At 39.3% G+C, this 12,763-nt stretch overlaps 1 long non-coding RNA gene across 1 annotated transcript in view; it reads left to right on the top strand.

Moving 5' to 3' along the window:
• Positions 1–490: 490 nt before the first annotated feature.
• Positions 491–12,763, top strand: part of LOC135453953 (uncharacterized) — a 91,264-nt gene continuing 78,991 nt past the window's right edge. The window contains exon 1 of the long non-coding RNA XR_010441998.1: positions 491–693. This is a non-coding gene — a long non-coding RNA (uncharacterized LOC135453953). The remainder of the gene's footprint in view (positions 694–12,763) is intronic.

Raw genomic sequence — 12,763 nt, forward strand, 5'->3', positions numbered from 1 at the left:
AAAGGTAGGTTTTTTCAGGAGCCTATTCTGAATGTTTTTGTTCATGCTGCCTTTAGGCAACTCTTTGATCATAGAGGTTAAGGACATTGTCGTGAGGCCTGTGACTCCGTGGGCCTTTCCATGTCACAAAGTTTTCCAGAACCAGTTCAGAACTGCATATTTAGAAACTTAGAAATTTGAAGTGTTAAAATTTCTGAATCCACTCCCCTCCTGTTTTTTTTTTTTTTGTTTTGTTTTGTTTGTTTTTGGGTTTTGTTTGGTTTTTTGTGGTTATTTTTCCTTTTTTTTTTTTTTTTAGTTTTTGTTTTTGTGAAGCTCTTAGTACAATCAGGGAGGCCTCAATTTAATTTGCGTGCTCAAAGCGAGCCGTTAGCGGCCGCAGCTGAGGAGGATGATGCTGATGAGCAGGTGGGGCCGGCGGGGCGGGTCCTGTGAGGGGGCTCCGGGTGCACCTGAGGAGAATCGGCAGGACGGGGAGATTGCCCGAGGGCAAGGAACGGGTCAGCCCAGAAAACAGGAGCCTGGCTCGGGAGAAGGTTTTAAAGATGTTCGTGGGTTGCGGTGCGGGGCTCGCTGGTGGCTGCTGCTGGCCCTGAGTGACTTTGGGAACCCTGAACCACGGCGGGCTCCACCCTGGGATTCGTGCTAACAGAGAGCTGCACTGCAGGGACTGCTCCATGTTTTCCATGTGAGGTGAGCCCTTTCGCGGTGCCAGTGTGAGCGCAGGAGGTGCCCGTGAGCGCCGGCGGCTGTCGGGCAGCGTGAGGGGAGTGCCCGGAGCAGGTGCAGCTTCGGTTCGTGTTCAAAAGCAAATAATTCAGTGTAGAATGAAATAGTTCATTCTCTTTGGAATAGAATTGTAGTGCCTTGTCTTACCTTTCTTATGATGAGAACTGAAGTTTTATCCATGGGATGCTCTGTTGAGTTTAAAGCTGAAATTTAGTTGGTTTTTAGACGGCTGACTACTTGCATTTTCTCTAGGAAAGTGTGGGAACTTTGGGGTAGCTGAAGGATTAAATCTTTTGTGTGCTAAGATTTTGCTTTGAAAGCTAGGGTGGAAAATTCAACTATAAGATGAGAAAAACTTGGAGCTACCAGGGACTGGAGCGGTGTGAAGGTTGTGGTCTGCATAGGAATGGCCATGCTTCCTTTATCACTATAGCAAGTGAGAAGCTTTTCTGTGCGGTTAAAGTTTTCATGGCATGGATACAATATAAGCTACTAAGTAATTTCTAGAAATGTGATTGGAAATATGGCTTCAGTGATGAGGACAGAGCAACTTCTTGGTGTAAATGGTTAAATGGTGTAGGAATAAGTGCTGTGTTAAGCTAGCTCCTTGGTGGGATAAGATATTCAGGATAAAGGATTACTTAACTAATGCTCAAGCTGAGAATTGGATTACTCAATAGATGGTCATTGTACTAGATGATTGCCACCTGTGTTAAAAGTCATCAAAAGGAATTGATTGCTTGTGATTATCTCTTTGTACTTTGTTTTCCCCTTGGGCTGCGAGGGAAGGTAGTGGGAGAAGCTGGAATACAGGCTCTTGTTGAAGGCACCTGATGCTGCTGGCAGCCTGCTTTTCTGGGCACAATAGCTCTTGAGAAAACTGGGGCTTCCACAAGGCAAATTTGCTATATTTTAGGTAGGAAACTAAATGGTTGGGTGCAATTACCCTTTCCATCTGCCTTTTCAGTCTCACTGATGTGTATATGCCAAAGGTGGATGTTGGTGATCTTCAGGAAGCACTCAGGTGTGTCAAGGGCCGGTACAGGTACTAATTCTGTGCCTAACAGTGGCAGGTGCTTGGTTTAATTATGGACAGAATGTGAGACTGTACAGGGACAGGAGAGGAAGAGTGTGAAAATGTGTCTGGCATGAGCTCATACTGGGTTTGTGTGGCTAAAGTATGGTTGAAGATGCTACAGTTTGTCTAGAAAGCCTCTGGAGAGGAGTGAATACACAACAGCTGGTCTGAATTGCCCTTGTTTAGCTCTTCCCCACCCCTAACACCTCTGAGGCAGAGGGGTAACATCCAACACATGTGCCCTGTGTGACCTTCAGTGAACTCAGCAGAGGGGAGGATTACAAGGCTTTGTTGTAAGCATGTGAGTGTTGTCAATGGTCTGATGAAAAGCCTGTTTCTCCCCGTTATTAGGGATGCAGTTTTCTTCACATCAGCTACCTTTACATGCAGAAGTGAATTTGTACGGTAGTGACAAAAAGGCTGATGCAGTCCATGTATAAATGCTATAAAATGCTAAGCAGGCATGAAAAGGCTCTGCAGCCTCTGCATTTGGCAGTGATATAATTGCTATTGGAGTATCAGTGCTTGCACTCTAGAAGGAGGCCAAAATTTGGGAGGTTTGGAGAAACCCTTTTTGTTTTTGTCTCAAGGACAACTTCACCCTGATAGTGTATCAAAGCAAAGTCAGAAGAACAACGTGGTCTATAAATTAAATAAATGCAGGCAGTTGACTAAGTTGATAGAGAATTAATCAGTCAACTCAGCGGACAAAATACAAGAAAAAATTAATTTTACTGTCTAATAGGAAGCAATTTGCACAAAGTTAGGAATAGATACTTAATAATTTATGTAAATTAATTGCTCTTGGAAGAACTTACCTTGGGTGACAATTATGTTATTGAAACATCTTATAGTCCACTTAGGATGGTTTCAGGAGTATCTGCTGTAGTTCAAGTAGAGGTATCATATGTGGAGCTGTAATATAAGGCTGTCTCATGGGCTCTGAATGTGTGGGCCACTGGGCTAAAAAATTATAGAGGCTACTCTGATCTGGGGGGAAAAAAGGAACCATTGTGACATATTTCCTTAGCTGAGCTGTGAATGGGACCACATACTGCATCAAGTGGGAGAAAAGTGCCCTCTTAAAGGTGAAGCCAATCTGCAGGATCCAGTGCTCTGCTTAATTGATTAACCAGCACCAAAGCACTGCCTGAATGAGGGAGGAGAGGAAGTATATTTTTGAACTGACAGATCCCTACTTTGAAATCCCTTAGATCAAAATTTTATCTATAATTAGCAAAAGGCATCCATATGGTGACTTTTCCAGTCCCAGATGGGTAGCTGTCATTTCGCACATGATCTTTGCTTCTCTTTTGAAGTAGAAATGAGTAATCTTGGAAATATTAATCTGACTTCAACTATATTTATCCTTCTATCAACAATGATGACACATTTTGATTTCTTTCTGGGTGTGCACAGTATGTGCTGCGGTGCTGAGGATTCCAGTTGCTGTAATTTTCAGTGGAAAGAATAATGAACACAGGGAACTGTAAGTAGGTTATTATGGACTGTTTATGTATTTAAATAGAAAAGCCAAAATTTTCAAGAGTAATGATGCAAAGATGTGCCAGACTTGAAACTCTGTTGCAGACCTGATAGAAGATGTTCTGTGAGTGCTGGAAATTTGCTCCCCCTCTCAGTGATGTGTTACCTGGCACAGTAGCAGCTGTACATCTGCTCCTGCCTGGCAGGTGACTGCTAGGAATAGCTATGCCAGAACAAACAAAAAAGTAAAAATAATTTACTGTGCCAGAAAAGTTTAGATATCTGACTTATCTTCTACTCCTAAGTACTGCAGTACTAATCCAAAGCATGGTTCTTTCTGCCTTTCAAATACAGTTTATGTCATGCCATAACTTGTGTGTTTAGACTTCCGTTTTATTTTTTGGGTGGTGGGGATTGGAAAGTAATTGTCTGTGTAAGGGGATGGTATTTTGTAGCAGGTGCTGGCTGTGCATGTCCTCCCTCATTTTACAAAAAATCTCAGTTTCTTGAGCTCAAGTATCCACGTAGAGAGGCCAGCAGTCTCTGTAAGCGGTACAAAACCTTGACATTCCTCTTGGTAAGCGTTCTCCTTAAAATGCAATCTTATTTTGGAGGGGGAAAAAAATGTTACAGTACAGATTTTTGTTACCACAGGCAGAGTCAGAAGCAAGAGGCCAGATCCAATCAAATGAAGTAAATGGAATTACCCTGAATTTACTCCTGTATAAGTGAGAGCTTGTTTCAAGCCCCAAGCTACATGAAAATGATTGCTGTTCTCTTTGCCTGTATGAAAGCTGACATAAATACAACCTAGAGTGAACTTATTTAGCAAGTGATAGGGTACATTTTTTCATCATGATTAAAAGGCCTTAAGAATTCAAGTCTCAGATGTTTGAAAGTATAAAGGTGCCTGAGCTTTGTTAAGATCAATAGGAATTAAATGCTTAAGTGACTCAGGCCTAGGTATCTGAAAGCATTCAATAATTTCTTAGCAGCTCAGTGATCATAGGTCTTTCTTTTCAGTGCTGTCCTTGTGATAAAATTTGATTTAACTTTTTAAAAAAATACCTGTGAAGCACAGGTGATGAGAATGAATGTCAGAAGCTTCTTTTTTAGATTAATGTATTTTACAGGCAATTAATATTTTAGTGCTGCTAGCCTAATACCAGGTGAAATTTTAGTATAGTTATAAACTTCACTAGTATCTGTTTGTGAACTTTGCAAGTATCTGCAGGGGTAAAAGACCTGAAAACGAATTTGATTACAATGGTGTGTAACACCTGCAGTCAGTGAGGAGAAACCCCACCCAGACTCCCAGGTGCAGTTGGAGAACAAGAGTCTTGTGTTCAGTTGTGTTACAACTTCTAAAGCATCCAGTACTTCATAGCTTGGGGGTTTTGATTTTTTGCCCTCAGTTGTAGCAGATGTCAGAAGAGAATTTTTGGTTTTCTATCAAGGTTATTAAAACCTTTTCTGTGATTTCAGCCCACTACTTCAAGTTCCTTTTCTGTTTTGCTTTGGATACTCTTTTGACATTGCTGTACATAAAGGTGAGGAGAATGCCTTTGGAAACAAGCCCACATGGGTTAGATCAATAAGAAACCAGTAGGAAAACACAATTGTTGTGGTCTGCATATCACAAAACAGGATGAAGAATTGTGTGCATCCAGTGATGAAGTAGCTTGCTAAGTGATATGTGGTTTATTTTGCTCCATGTTTTTTACAAGCTGTGATGATTAGATATCAAGAAGGAACTGGAGGTTTTACAGATACTCGATTAAATAACCTAGCATTTAATATCTGGTAAGTTTAAGTTTGAGTTGGGGCTCTGAATTCTTGATTAAGTATGTAAACCTATTAAATTTTTTTGTATATGTACTTGAAGAACGTGTCACAGATTTAAATATTGTGGCAGAACCCAGCTCCAATGGGTATAGAAATATTTGCTGAATACTTCTCATTCTAATAAATCATTCACAAATAAATTAAGCCACAGCTAAACTGTAACTAAGACCAAATGACTTGTGGCCCCAGCAGTGTTCAAATCTTTACTTCTCAAGAGACTCTGGAAAATTGAAACAGTAAAAATTATTATTCAGATCAAATGGTGGATAACCAGTGGAAATATTTGGATTATATGGTTTTCAAAAAGAAGGTTTCTTCCCCCACATTTTTACCTTAAAACACATGTAAGGTTCAGCATATTAACACTTGACATCTGCCAAATTTTCAGGTTTGACTTTTGAATCTGAGGATTGTTATAGGTTCTCTCTACTGACTTCCCTTCTGTTGGAGCCTAACAAGTACCAGTGGGCAAAAAGGGTACAGATATTTTGGCAGTTGCAGTTTCTGCAGGAGATTTGCTACAACATTAAATTGGCACAAATCTTACAGAAAAATACCTAAAGTAACAAAGAGCACTTAATCATACACAGCACCCTAGAAACTAATACTTGTTGAACATCAGTAGGTACCTTGTCCAAGTCTTTCTGTCAGTCCAAGTGGTTCAAGATGAGGAAATTCTGCTACTGTGTTTCAGAGCTTCTCCTTATAAGTGATTGATGCTTAATGAGGCCTAAATTTGCACTCCTATGGGTTGAGTTTTTTCCTCAGTTTTCCAAAATGCAGTCAAGAATTGAAATTCAAATAAAAAGTTCACGAGTCCCTAAAATTTACTTATTGCCATCTAATTGTTTTACTTGACTTCTCTTAGAATTAACTACAGCTAAGGGAGCAAAAAGCTGAATTCATAAGATGAAACATGATTGTAAACTTATCAAGAGTTTTTGGGTGACCAAAATATCACATAGCTCTAGCTGGTAAAAAACTTCATGTTGTGCCATCTTTAGTGTTTGATGCACTTTTGTCAGATGTAGACTAAACTATATTACTGTCATATATGCCTTCCAAAACCCCACAGAAGGCCCTAATCAATCAGGCCAGTGAAAACAGGAATCTGTTTTTTAAAAGGGAAAATTAGTGCATAAAGAACTGAAAGGTGCTCAGTGGGTATTCAGGTGTAGTTTTTACTCTCTAGGACAGAGTTATAAACTGTTTGCAGTATAATCACCAATGTAAAGGGAATGGTCCTATCAACATGTGTGCAGATATAGCCCCCTCCAGAGAGGTTTAGAAATCTGATTCCTGTTCTGTTCTCATTCTGATCTTTAATTGCATGCTGTTGTCAGAATCTGGGACAAACTTAGAGCCAAAGGATCAAGAGGAGACTTGTATTTTTCGTTATTGTTCATAGGAGTATGCAGGGATATTTTTATGTACAGCAAAATCTAGAATGCCTTGTCAAAGCTTTGAATTCTGATTCTTTCCTGATGCAAACTTTAATCTGCTGTATACAGTATGTTGATTTCCAAAGGCTTTAGCAAGTCCAAATGTTCTGTTTCTAATAGAGATGTATAGAAAACAGGGATTAATCTGTGCAGAGAGGAAGAATTAAGAATGTAACAGCAGGGAACTACAGGAAGTATTGCCCTGTGTTATTGCACATGCTGCTTCCTCACAAGGCTTCAGGAGTTTAGAAACTGTGTGATGGAGAATGGCTTCATGGAGATCCAAAAGGACAGGTACAATCAATGTCAGTTAGTAACAAATCAATTAGAGAAAGACTAATGTTCAATTACTTTATTGTGTCTAATTTGTTCCCCGCACATTTGTCATCTCTTTGCATTCTTAGGCTTCACTGCTGTTGGATTTATTACTGGCCTAAGGTCCCTCCAGATATTCCTCTGTACTTCAGGATCACTTTAACACCATGAGTAAAATACATACAGACAGTTTTTAATAGCATTGCAGTGACATTTCATTCTGGGCTTTGGCCATGCTCTTATTAGTCAGATCTGTGTGACCTCATGTGGTTTCTGAGGGGCTTATTAGGTAAAGGGAATGGGTGGGAGCCCAGTTAGATGTAAAACCAGTTTGAGACTTGCCTGGATTTTAGCAAGGAATCAAGTTAAATTTTATTATCTTATACATAATATGATAAAACTTAAACTGAACTTGTATATACATGTATATTTTATACACAAAAAGATGTATAAAATCCCTCCTGGTAATGCTCTGCTGAAGCTTCTGTGCACCCATAAATGGCTGTGGGAGGAATCCTTTCTTACAACCTGTTCTGATTGCTCCTTGGTGCTGTTACATTCCCTCTGTCCTGGCACAGGTGGGATGATCAGCAATTCCCAGTGCACAGTCCAGAGGTGATGCTGGTTCTGGGTACCAACAGGACACCCTGCTCTGCAGGAATCTCTCCAGATGGGAGTTGGCTCCAAACTGCACTGCTATTCCATTTCCAGTGTCCATTTCTCAGTTGCAAACTGCTTTCCTAAGGGATGCATCATGTTTCAGTACTTCAAAATTATGCATGAAATTTATGGCTCTGTGGAAACAATGAGTTATTTGCTCCTCACAAAACCAGGAGTCCTGGGACTTAGGTGATTAGAGAGTTGCAAGGCTGCTTTATCAGCCATGTTATAGCCTGAGTCACTGCCTTCAGCTGTTCTTTATCTGCTGTTTACAAATACTTGTTTGCTTCTGTGCTTTCTGGTGCTTTTTAATCTCCTTTTTATCACTGTGTCACTAAAATCTGTTTATGCCACTCTCCTCTAGTTACACATTTTCTGCATCTCATGATTGGGTAGTTGTAATAGTACTATTTCTGTGTTAATGGAAAGTAACTTTTTTATTCCTTTTCCATTCTCTGTCTCTGAAAAGCAATTCTATTGGGTTTTTATTTATCTCCTGCTGCTAGTCTTTGCATTTTACTGGGAGTAATTTCTAGATTTTTCCTCCTTTTTTAATTTTACCCATTCTTTTTTAAATCAATGTAATCATCATCATCATCAGTCAGCTCCTGTGAATAGAAAGCTTTTATTCCATTGTTTTTTATTGAAACAGTTTTTCAGCTTGTTTTGGAAGGTATTGTTACTTGCCTTTTGATTTAGAAACAAAGGCCAGGAACATCTGTTATCAAATAATGCTTTATTGGAGATTTGAAACAGTTGTTGAAGTGTTAGAAAGCCTTTGAAATCTGTGACTCTCCACTTGATCTACACTAATTGGAAATCTTACGTAACCATTCTCAAAAACATTAAAAGCCATGTTGCCGGATTTAAACCTTGACTTAGACAGGAATTTGTGACTGTCTTTCTGCCCAGTTAATTAGTTCATTCTCTAATAGGAATTATTGGGAAGGTGCCTCTTGGGCATGGAGTGCTGAAACTGTATTGAAAGGTGCAGGAGTATTCAGTGACCCCATCACGTGTAGGTGTTAATCTGACACTGGTTCCCCATGTATTCCTTATGTTCCTTTTCATGAAAAGCCCAAAGATACTCAATCATCCAAATTACATTTCCCAATCTTGATAAATCTGTAAGTCTCTAATTGGCTGTTCCCTCTATCTGTTCCTAACATAGGTCTCCTGTGACAGCTTTTTTCCTTTCAGCACAGATTCATTCTGTGTTTAGAAAGCAGGAGAGTTGTTGCATTTCGATTTAATTTGATATGGCATTTCAAGTACCCTCCAGGATACTTTTCTATTGGTCTTTTAAAATACATTATCAGAATATAGCATTAATTCATTATATGAAATAACAAAATGTTTCAGTTATTTATTTTTATATCATGAGGACTTTGTACTTCCTAGAACTGGAAGTTTCTTACAAAAAAGCAGCCCACCGGAGGCAGCAGCATTAGAAGTAAGGCAGAACAACACAAAATTAGTTCCCAGGTTAAAAAAAAAAATCCTCTAACTAGGGTCAGACTCATGGGATGAAGTATTATTTAAAGTATGCAACTAGAAGAATCTGCTTGTTTAACATGTTATTTTCCAGAACACTGTTACTCCTAAAAATTTGAAAACAGCTTGTGAATTTTCATGCAGTGTGTCTTTATATAGGCAAAGATACCTTATGCAAAGATACCTTTGATTCAAGTGTTAGTAATACCTGTAAGGTGCACCCAGCATGGTTGGATGCATTGAATGGCCAAAGCCCATATGAAAAGAGCAATGGTATCAGCTGGCTGAGATCCTTGCTGGGAGCTGGTGCCCACTGAAAGCTGGAGGAACATCTGTCACCTGAGGAGACTGGATGTGTTCAGTATTTAAGAATGTGTAATTATATTCAAATGTGGTAAATTTCTTACCCTTCTTAAATGATTTTGTGTATGAACCTGGCATGCTTATATGGCAAAGGGTGGCCTTGTAAGGTAATATATATCGTGGATGTGTTTAACATATTAAACTTCACAACTCCTCCTGTGCAACTACAGGGTGGTTACAAAATGTCTAACAAGAAGTGCTGAGGTATGACATCAAAAAATACCCATGACTAATATCCTGGAGGTGTTGAGTCCCATTTTAATGAAGTTGCATCTATTGGAGTCCCCTCTCTGTAGTCCTGGTCCCAGGTTACCTTCACCCACACCTGGAGCCTCCTGCTGACAGATATTTCCTTGTCTCTTACTCCAAACATAAACAGTCTGCTGAAGTTCAGCCCTTCACATAGTTTCCAAAATGTTTGAGCTCCTCTGGGAATTGAGTTTGCAATAAAAATGTAAAATAAGTCTAGAAATTACATTGAAAAACATATTGGGAAGAATCCATCTGTATTTGAAGCTTGGTACTGTTGTAGCCTGGCTTAAGCTGTGCAGTAGGAATAGCTGATACTGGTGGCAGGGAGGGAAAACAGCCCCTGGCAGATGTTCTGCCTGTCCTGTTGCTTCTCTAATGCATACCAATGTTTTATTGTCACAGATGTCATCAGAAAGGCTTTTTCTCCTTCAGTAAATAGTTTCTGGGGCAAAGCAGGTGAAATCACTGGTGACGGGGAAATTTTAGCCTAAAGTAAAATAAAGATGAGGCTACAAGTTCTGTTTTCCTTTCTTGACTGTGTAAATCAGAAATATGGTAACATTCATTTGCTTAAATAGAAGGAAGGTGAGGATAGGAAGCAGTCTGAAATAGAATGGACTCTATTTTAATCTGAAATTGTCCTGAGAAGAAATTGATTTACATGTTAATTTGAAACGACAGGCTGACAAGGTGTTCTAGGGGAATCTTTAGAATCAGACATCTGTTTCCAACACATTTTCAGTGAGAATTTGATACTTTGCTATCCCATTGTATCTTTGGATGCTTTCTGGTTTAATTCTGAGTCATGTCTCCCCAGGTTTGTTATAGGGGTTGTTATTTTCAGATTTCCTTCATAGTTCTTGGTATCATTATTGCTGGTCAATCCCAGAGCTGGAATTCTGCTGTTACCCCTAATAGCCCTATTTTCTGTGTTGTCTCCTGGTCTTTGAACAAACTACAGGCTCCCAGATCTTGCTGAGTTCTTTTTGTTCTCTCTCTCTCTGCCTGCCTGTATACTTGACTGAAGCTTCCCTCTCTGAAAATGAGGTTGCTTGCAGAGCAAGAACAATTTTCTTCTCATCAGAAGGTTCCCCCTGACCCAGTCATGGTCTGAAGGAATATGACTTTTTGCCACATTTCAGCAGTTTTATGTATTGTACCCCTTCATATTCTGAGGGGTCTGTAGTGTCTTGTGGATTTTATCTGGGGGTGTGCCAACATTTCCCATACTCCTGTTTGTGTATTTCACATGGCTACTCTTAAACTGTTAGTTGTGAACCTGCGTCCCTGTTTTCTGCTATCAGCTCCAGTAATGTCATTGTGTTTTCTTTGGTTGGTAGCAGGAATCCTCTGTGGGATACTGCCTCGTCTGTCCTCCATGCAGATGTAGATCTCAGTCTATGGAAAAAATGTAGCTTTTAGAAATGTTCCCTGATTTGATGCAGGAAAAGCTAAAATTTAGTCAAATAAAAAGGAATCAAGTTTTATTCAACCAACACGTTTCAAAACTTTCCAAAAAAGTAGCTGTGATAATTTGCTGTGTTTATCTCAGCTATAATTTCAGAAACATTTTCTTCTCTTTCTTAAATAAAATTCTAAGGAGCTTAACTAAAAGGGCACCTTTTTATCACATTCAAGTCCTGTTTTCAAGGAGAGGCATTGAAATTTTTTTCTGATCAGAGAATTTGATTTTAATTATTTAGTGTCTTAAAGGAAGTTAAAATATTTCAGCCAATATTTAAGACATTCTAAGCAATTGTACTTACTTTCTAATTTCTAGCATATGTTAGGGGCTGATGCACTCAAAATGCAGTTGTTTTTTAAAAATTCATTTTCTTTTCCTTAAGGGAATTAGTGAAGCTGAATTATTCTCAATATGTTTATCTCTCTTAATGGTAGTGACCAGGCATAGCTGCAGTGTTAAATAAGGGTAAGAATATTTCAAGAGCTTCTTTCAGGAAATAGATGAGAAGCTTGGACTTATATTGGGTTCCATGCGAGTTCTTTAAAATTTCATTTAATTCTGCTCCTTGTCATTTCAATTCTGAATGATGGCAGAGGCAGTGTAAGTCTTGATTGTAAATATAATTTGTATAAGTAGGATTTTCTTTTGTCTCTGTAACTGAAGTATTTGTTCTGGAATTCTTTGAAGAGGCCTGGAAACCATGACCAAGCACAGCTGTGTAAGTGCCCATCCTGTGCTGTTTTATAATAGCTGGGGTCACTACAAGGACCCAAGAATATTGCACTATTCCAATCTCCTTGTTTGTCACAGGCAATGAGACTTCATTGCTGTGCTTCCTGAAAAGCCTCTGATTTGTCACTATAAAAATTTATATCAACTGTAAAAGAAAATAATTAGTTAAATACTTTGTATTTACTGAGCTTGCATATATGGAGATACAGTTCCCTGCTGCTGGAACATGTCACTGACTGTTTTATCTCCTGCTACTGGGCAAAACAAACACCTGCAGAGGTGGGCTTAATTTAGCAGACACAGGGCATCAATATTTTTGCAGTAAAGGCAGAGATTTTCCAGTCTGTCAGTCTTGATTGTTTTTGTCACAGAACACATGGAAAGAATACAGTTCTCCAGTGAACAGCTTCCAAAACAATTTTTATTCTGTCCCTTCAGAGTGCCTTCAAACTCTTTTAGATTAGTGACATCTACAGCTCTATAAAAGCATCATGACTTGAAATCTCCACATTAAGATTAGATTAACTGTCTGTTGAGGTCAGGCTTGTGCAGAAGTTTCTTGGCTATGACCTCATACCCTGAGAGCAAAATGTTCTTAAGGGTTCTGAATGTTTCATAGCTTTAACGCCTCAGCCCTGCATGTCTCTGATCTTGCACCCCAGTACATAAAGCAGAAGGCCAATATCTCATGGGTGAGTTATGTGGCTCTTCAGTTCATGTCTTACTGGGTAGGAATCTGCCTGAGGAGCTGCTCTTTCGATTTGTCTGTGACAGTGCCTTTGGTGCAGTGTGCAGCACTGTTAGTACATGTGCAGCCTTGCTTGTACTTCATCTCTGAGCAGGCAGTGCATGACAACTGACAAAGCAGTTAAAGGTGACATCTGTGAGTCAGTCAGTCTCAAT

The sequence above is a fragment of the Zonotrichia leucophrys genome, chromosome 14 (assembly GCF_028769735.1).
Source record: "Zonotrichia leucophrys gambelii isolate GWCS_2022_RI chromosome 14, RI_Zleu_2.0, whole genome shotgun sequence".
In the NCBI taxonomy this organism is placed as follows: Eukaryota; Metazoa; Chordata; class Aves; order Passeriformes; family Passerellidae; genus Zonotrichia; species Zonotrichia leucophrys.